This window comes from Cervus elaphus, chromosome 31 (genome assembly GCF_910594005.1).
Source record: "Cervus elaphus chromosome 31, mCerEla1.1, whole genome shotgun sequence".
In the NCBI taxonomy this organism is placed as follows: domain Eukaryota; kingdom Metazoa; phylum Chordata; class Mammalia; order Artiodactyla; family Cervidae; genus Cervus; species Cervus elaphus.
In genome coordinates, this window is record NC_057845.1 from 25,867,417 (window position 1) to 25,876,023 (window position 8,607).

The 8,607-nt window shown below is 40.2% G+C and overlaps 1 long non-coding RNA gene across 1 annotated transcript; it reads left to right on the plus strand.

The window, feature by feature from the left end:
* The first annotated feature begins 1,104 nt into the window (after positions 1 to 1,104).
* On the plus strand, positions 1,105 to 8,337 carry LOC122687405. The gene is made up of 3 exons (XR_006339138.1): positions 1,105 to 1,358; positions 7,247 to 7,361; positions 7,555 to 8,337. It is a non-coding gene; the product is annotated as an uncharacterized LOC122687405 (long non-coding RNA).
* Positions 8,338 to 8,607: the final 270 nt, after the last annotated feature.

An 8,607-nucleotide genomic window follows, 5' to 3' on the forward strand; every position in this document is an offset into this window, starting at 1 on the left:
GAAAAGAGTTCTAAACATGAAAGGAATGAGAGTTATTGGTTACAAATGCTCACAGCCTTTCCAGTTGATGCTAAAATTAAGAAATGACTTCCTAGCAAGGAGCAAATTCAGTCACTGTCAGAAAAAAACTAAGATGAAGTTGAGGATATGCTTGTTAAATCCATTGATAAGATCATGGAAAGACATCAGGTCAAATTCCAGAGTACAGTCATATCTTCATTATGTGAAGGGGACAGGTTTCAGGATGCCTTCGGATGCCAGAATCTGGGGATGCTTCAGTTCCTTATGTAAGATGGTGCAATACTTGTACTGTTCTGCCCGTAGTCCGAGTCCCCAGTGGGGAAAGAAGACTCCTCGAAACAATGCAACTTGCAATAGGGGAATTTATTACTGACTCGAGCCAGGGCCTCCCGCCCTCACCAAGTGTGTGAGGACGAAAGGCCCCGAGCCCCAGTTCTCTCCGGTATTTATTAGGTCAAAAAAAGCAGCAGGTAGTTGGCGCAAGCGGATTGGTTACACAGTAGGTAGTTGGCGCAAGCGGATTGGTTACACAGTTGCAAGGTAATTTTTGTTGGCCCAACGTGGGGCTTTCAGCTTTCCCCTGATAGGTTCCCTTTTTTCTTGCTAGGCATATATTGATTGGCTAGCTCCAGGAGGCCTGATAATTATGTTACCCCGGGAAACCAGGCCTACTCTTAATCTAGGCTGCCTGTCATGGCGTTAGCCGTGACAGCCTCACAGTACATAACCCGTTCACATCATCTACATAACCCGTTCACATCATCCCACATACTTCAAACCATTGCCAGATTGCTTATAATATCTAATAAAATGTAAATGCTAAGTAAATGTTGTCATTGTGTGGAAAATGCAAGTTTTGCTTTTTTGGAACTTCCTGGTTTTTTTAAAAATATTTTTTTCTGTGGTTGATTGAATCCATGGAGGGCCAGCTGTGCTGTTGTGTCCAATGAAAGATTCTCTGAGGGTGTTAAAAATAAGACTCACAAATCCCTTCTGTCAAAAATAGACCCTTTAAGAAGTTAAGGGAGTTGTCCCCTCAGCTATTTTAACAGGATTCAAAGACAGAGATGGAATTATCTCAAAGCATTGTGTGACTGTGGCTTTTGTTTAATGGAATAAACCTTAATATGATTTAAGGAAACCAAAATATTTTTAAAGAAAATTATATTTGAAGAATTGCAGAAAGCTTGACCCAAGGGACGGAGAGTAGAAAACGAAAGTCTTTGAATTTCCAAACTTCTGCAAGCAGGAAGCAGCTGCAAACACACATTTCCTTTTGTGAAAAAAAATGATAACAGTGCAGACCAACATACCGGAGCGTGGAGGCCAGAACCATGGTAAGTCATTTGCAAATAGGAATTGAACTGAGTCTTAATTGAGGAACTTTCACCAGGTTCCTGGATGGATTTCAGAGCTGTCGTGGGTCAGGATGTGTGTCTCCTGTCTTCCTTTTTGGAACAGGAATTCCTGTAGCAGTTCTCCTTGCCTGTCCCAACAATGTATGTCGGCTGTGTGTGTGGGTGGGGGTGAAGCGGTGGGGGACAGATCACTTGACTCTAGTTCACAGGACACCAGGTTGAGAGGATCTGGACTCAAGGAGCTTTCCTTTAGGAATTACAAACAAATAGACTCACCGGCATGTGGACCTGATTGGACAATAAGATTCAGGAATCACAATGAAGGTAGAATGAGGTCAGATTTCATGGTCCTTGGGAGCGGTCGAGAATATTTTTGCATGTAGGACAGATAGGAATTATTGGTAGAGAGGGCAGACAGCCTCCCAAAGAGTCCCCATGTCCTGGAATGCAGACTTTATTGTAGTCCCTTCCCATATTGTAACAGAGTTAGGCTCTGTGACTAATTTATTAGATAATGATATTTCAAGGCTTCACTGGTGGCTCACTGGTAAAGAATCCTGCTAATGCAGGACATGTGGATTTGATCCCTGGTGTGGGAAGATTACCCAGAGAAGGAAATGGCAACCCACTTCAGTATTTGTGCCTGGAGAATCCCATGGCCAGAGGAGCCTGATGGTCTATAGCCCATGGGGTTACAAAGAGTTGGACATGACTTAGTGACTGAGCTCAAATATGAGAGTGCTACTTCCTATCTAACAGAGATTACAAAAGATACTATGACTTTCATCTTGATGCTCCCCTCCCCATCTTCAATCCTTACCTTGGATCACTTTTCTGGGGAAATCAACTGTCACATTACGAGCAGCATAACAGAAAGACCCATGTGTTAAGGAACAAAGGCCAGTAAAAAACTGAGGGCTACCATCAACAGCTGCATGAATGCCCTTGAAAATGGATTCTCCAGTCTCAAGCAAGTTTTCTGCAGACTTCAGCCTATGCCTCAACTGTAACCTCCCAAAAGAACCTGAATCAGAACCATCCAGTTAAACCCCTCCCTGATTCCTGACCCTCAGGAATTGTGTGATTAAATAAATAATCCTTGTTTTAAGCTGCCAGGTTTGAGGATAATCGGTTATCTCTCTCTCTCTTTTTTTTTTTTTTTCATTTATTTTTATTAGTTGGAGGCTAATTACTTTACAATATTGTAGTGGTTTTTGTCATACATTGACATGAATCAGCCATGGATTTACATGAATTCCCCATCCCGATCCCCCCTCCCTCCTCCCTATCCACCGGATTCCCCTGGGTCTTCCCAGTGCACCAGGCCCGAGCACTTGTCTCATGCATCCAGCCTGGGCTGGTGATCTGTTTCACCCTAGATAATATACATGTTTCAATGCTGTTCCCTCGAAACATCCACCCTTGCCTTCTCCCACAGATTCCAAAATTCTGTTCTGTACATCTGTGTCTCTTTTTCTGTTTTGCATATAAGGTATGGTTACCATCTTTCTAAATTCCATATATATGCGTTAGTATGCTGTATTGGTCTTTATCTTTCTGGCTTACTTCACTCTGTATAATGGGCTCCAGTTTCATCCATCTCATTAGAACTGATTCAAATGAATTCTTTTTAATGGCTGAGTAATATTCCATGGTGTATATGTACCACAGCTTCCTTATCCATTCATCTGCTGATGGGCATCTAGGTTGCTTCCATGTCCTGGCTATTATAAATAGTGCTGCAATGAACATTGGAGTGCATGGTTATCTCTTTTGTTTGGCTTCCTGGGTGGCTCAGTTGGTAAAGAGTCTTCCTGCAGTGTGGGAGACCCGAGTCTGATCCCTGGGTCAGAAAGATCCCCTAGAGAAGGAAATGGCAACCCACTCCAGTATTCTTGCCTGGAGAATTCCATGGACAGAGGAGCCTAGTAGGTTACAGTCCATGGGGTCACAAAGAGTTAGACAGGACTGAGAGACTAACTTTCAATTTGTTATATAGCAGCAAACCACTCATACAACCATTCATGTATCTATTGATGTTTTCTAGGTCTCCTACTTTGTATTAGCTGTCAAAGATAGTAATGAAACATAATATCTAGTCTCTGTACCAGTCAGGACTCAATGTTGAACATAGAAATCACTGTAAGAATTATTAACTGGAAAAGTTTTTTAAAAAGGGAAATAGATGCTTAGAAATATTGAAAAATTTCAAAGACATGGTCAAGGCAGGGCCTTTAGGAATGTTGATCTAAAACAAATAGATTGCCAGTTATTTCTCCAGCAAAAATGGGTTTATTAAGGATCAGCAAAGAATTGCAATTTAGTATTTGCACATGGTGAGCTACATGCACAATTCCATACAGGAGGACAGGGGAAATCTTTTAAAGGCGAGAAGAGGAAGTTGGGAGAGATAAAGTAAACATAATTCCCTGGAAGAACTGAAAATTCCAAGTAAAAAGGCTTTCTGTTGGCTGAACTGTGATAGTCTCGTTAGCGGAGCTCTTACCAGGCAAGAGCTCCGGTCTTTCTACTTCCTGTCAAGCTCTACTATCAGATTAGGGTATGAGAGCTCCTTCTTTACTGCCTCCCAGCTATATTTTAATTGAAGTTTCTGTTCGTTAATTTTTACTGGAGCCATTGGTCATCACTATTGTCAGGAGTTCAAAAACACATCCCTGTAGCTGAACAAGGCAGAAGGGGTGAAAAAGCCACCTCGGTAATAGCTGCACCTACTGATGCATGTGTCTGATAAGGTGGAGAAAGGACCCAAGAATATTACTGCAGAAAAACAGCCCATGGCTATAGTGTTGCTCATCAGCATAAACAAAGAGGGGCAAGAGAATGCTTCTGTCTCACTTCCTATCCTCCAGTTCACCTCAAAGTAAATCTAATTGGTGGAACCTGATTCTCTTCTGGAATCTTATTTTGGCTAGGAAGTCTAGGAATGTTTTTAGGCTTCTAATTTCTTCAACTTGAAAGGAGGTGGAACAGAGGTTGAGAGAACCAATTCTTATTCTTCCCCATAGTCTGTGCTCACAAGGGGTTTACAATGACAAGATTAACATAATGTGACAAGATTAGAGATGGGGAATGTGCTAAATGGAGTGTTACAGCTTAAGTGCAATAGAAGATCTGAGAGCAAGGGGATTAGAGTGCAGTGGAGAATTCAGAGAATGAAACTTCATGGAAGAACTTGGCTTTAAAGGATAGTAGGAATTGAACAAACACAGAAAACGTATTTAATGCAGATGGATGGCAAGAGTGAAGGCCTGGATTAAGGCAGATAACAGCAGATAGTTTGATTCTTGCAAAAAATAAATAATAAAAGGTGGTGATAACAGGACTTTGAAATATAAAGGGCTTTAAAAATTAAAGCTTAAATATATTGCATGTGGATATACATGTACTGAATGTCCATAACACCTTTATATAATTGTGTAAAATACTGGATGTCATTGAGCAAATCTGTGTCTTTGCCAGATGATGATGGATCTAGAGAATGGATCTATAGAAACACAGTATACGTGTCCACAGAGATAGCAACATTTCCTTCCCCCTAAATTTGTCATATTTGTGCAGTCACTGTGATGGTCCTCAGCCTTGTATCAATTCCCTTATTATGAAAAGAAGCTTTCCCTGAGTCTCCTACCTCTTGATGCTTTCTTCCCTACTGAGGGGCTATACTTGTCTTCATATCTTACTAGCTACTGCCAGTGGTCTTCTCAATGGACAATTTGGGCAGTGTCACGTGGATCTGTCTAATTTTGAATAGTCCATATACCAGAAATTGCCTGCTACTCTGCCTCCTCATTTAGATCACATCTCCATCCATTTGATATATTAATAATATTGAGCAGGTGTTATATATATTTTGGGAGAGGAACTAGATGCTTTCTAAATAACATTTTAAGTCCAAATATGTTTTTTCCCCCTATTTTGTAGTTGAGGAACAAATGAGATTGATTTATTTAACTGCATAGCCTGTAGGCCTGGGGGATCCCTATGGACAGAGGAGCCTGGCGGACTACAGTCCCTGGGGTCACAAAGAGTCGGACACGACTGAGCGAGCAGCAGCAGCAGAGCCTATAGTCTTTCCACGGTATCACAAATATCAAACAAAAAATATTTCCTTTAAAGTATCTTAGATTTCAGCTTGCAAAATGCTGATGTTCATTATCTCAGCTGATCCTCAGAATAAGCCTGCAAATGAGAATAGTGGAGAATTACCCTTCTTGTTTTTGTAGATTGGAGAAGCACTAACTTCTAAGTCACACACCTTAACAAGTTGAATGTTTGATAACCATTATTACATTTTGATAAAGTCTAGGATAAAGAAAAATTTTATTCCATATACATTAGATAGATGGATGGGCTTACTTGGTGGCTCAGCTGGTAAAGAATCCATCTGCAATGCAGGAGACCTAGGTTCAATTCCTGGGTTGGAAAGATCCTCTGGAGAAGAAATAGGCTACCCATTCCAGTATTCTTGAGCTTCCCTGATGGCTCAGATGGTAAAGAATCTGCCTGCAATGTGGGAGACCTAGGTTCAATCCCTAGGTTGGGAAGATCCCCTGGAGAAGGAAATGACTGACTACCCACTCCAGTATTCTTGCCTGGAGAATTCCATGGACAGAGGAGCCTGGCGGGCTACAGTCCTTGGGGTCAGAAAGAGTCAGACAAGACTGAGTGACTAAGTACACAGATAGATGGATACATAGCTAAATTGATAGGTAAATGAATTGGTGCATTTAATGATTTGAAGTTTAGAGAATTGAAAATCTGGAAACTTTATAGTATCACAGGGAACATTTTTTCGTGTTACAGTAGAAGCATAGTTACGATAAAACTTTTTCATATGTAGTTGATTGACCTTGATGACAATTATTCATGACCCCCACCTGAGCATAAATGTCATACCGCACATTTTAGACAAGGGAAGAAAATCAGACATTAGTCACCTTTCTGGGTCTCTAGCCAATCTTTAATGTCCTTTGTTAAGGAATACATTATTTTCAACAGTGGAAGAGTCAAAAGAAACTTGTTGGTATCTATTTTGCCCAGTTGACTTTCTATTGCTAAATAACCCAGAAAGGTGTTCTTCAGCCACCTTATACATATATGTTTATATTATGGTGAAAGATGAGTTTTCTATTGAGGTTCACTATACATGTAGATAGCTGTTTTTGAAAGTGCTAATACAAGAGGTAACCTCAGAAAATAAAGCTTAACCTCAAATTTTTAAGAAATGAAATTTTAGTTATTTGTAAGGATGTGGGAAAGAATTATAACTTCAGAATGACCTTCAGTTCTCAAATTTCATCTTTCAGCAATTAGACTCTATAACCAGCCTGCCCTTTCTTAATCAAGAAACAAAAATTTATGCCTATGTAGCATCAAAAATTCCTTGGTTATAATCAAGAGGAACATAAAGGAGAACATTTTCATTAGTGCATGTCATGAACATTGTAGAAAAAAGAATTATAACCTACCCCAGTCCAATTCATCTTCCCTGAGGAGCCGTTTAAAGCAAAAAAAAAAAAAAAAAAAGAAGAAGAAGAAGATAAAAAAATAAAGAAAAATCCTTAATCCTTAGTTTTTCAGTTATTCCAACTCCTTGAAATAAGTTTTGAAGTTACACAAGAAAGTTTTCAAGGAATAGCATAGTCTGCTTGATCTCAGTTGGAGCCATGTAAAAAAAAAAAAAAACCCTCTAAGTTAGAGACTAATGACTTTACATTAGGAATAATGCATTCAATTCTAAAATGAGCGCTATTGATTGAAATCCAAGAGATAGATGTGAGTTTTAAGGTGGTGGGAGGAGAGTTAATACATTTTTCCATATATTTAATTAATCATGGTCATTACAGGATGAAGAATTAAATATAATGCATCATTATGTACTCAGATGCTCAGTCGTGTCTGACTCTTTGCAACCTCATGGACTGTAGCCTGCCAGGCTCCACTGTCCATGGAATTCTCCAGGTAAGAATACTGGAGTGGGTTGCCATGCCCTTCTCTGGGGGATCTTCCCAACCCAGGGATCAAATCTGCGTCCCTTACATCTCCTGCATTGGCAGGTGGATAATTGCTAGCACCATTATTCTGGGCCTTGTGAACACTTTATAATTACATGAAATTTATATGAAAATTCAAATGTTTCATTTTCAAATCCCAGGGAAAGATCTTCTATGCCTCTATTGTTGCTGTGAGAAGAAAATTTTCAGCCAGTTCCTGGTTCCAGAAAGACGATGAGAGACATGAAGAGCACAACCTCCCTAGTTAAGCTGCCCTAAGAATGCAGTAAAGAACAGAGAACTCTCCCAGAGAAGAAAACTGCAGATTGGCCATTCCAACCGAACCAGCTAAATTCAGCCTAGATGAAGGCTGAGATCTTTACAATGTGAGCTGAAAGGACAACGTTTGTTTCTAGTGGAGGGGTGATGTGTTATGGTGCAATTGATAACTTTTACAAAGTTGTATGCAGATAACAAAATAAAACACAGTACATGACAGAAATTTACAGAAGTGTTGAAGTAGTTTTGCTATCCTTGTGTAAGAAAAGTTTAACACTAATGTTAAGAAGCAGGAGAGAGACCAAGATAGTGACATTTGTTGTTGCTTAGTTGCTAAGTTGGGTCATGTCTGACTCTTTGCAGCCCCATGGACTGCAGCATGCCAGGCTCCTCAATCCTCCACTATCTCCTGGAGTATGCTCAAATTCTTGTCTGTTGAGTCACGGATGCTATCTAACCATCTCATCCTCTGCCACCCTCTCTCCTTTTGCCTTCAATCTTTCCCGGCATCAGGGTCTTTTCCAATGAGTCAACTCTTTGGCATCAGGTGGCCAACGTATTAGAACTTCAGCTTCAACCACAGTCCTTCTGATAAATAATTCAGGGTTGATATCTTTTAGGACTGATTGGTTTGATCTCCTTGCAGTCCAAGGGACTCTCAAGAGTTTTCTCCAACATCCCAGTTCACAAGCATCAAGATTGTGACATAGGAATCTCCTAAACTTTTCTTTTCCATGGGTACACTGAATGTACAGTTACACATGGAACAGTCATTTGGAACGAAATCCCCAGACTAGCTGAGTGGCTCCTACATATCAGGGAAATGAGAAAATAGCCACATTGAAATGGATACAAAAGGCTGAGACATATCCTCAGAATCAGTTGATCTAGTTGATCGGAATATAACTTGTGTGACTGGATTTACTCATCTCAAA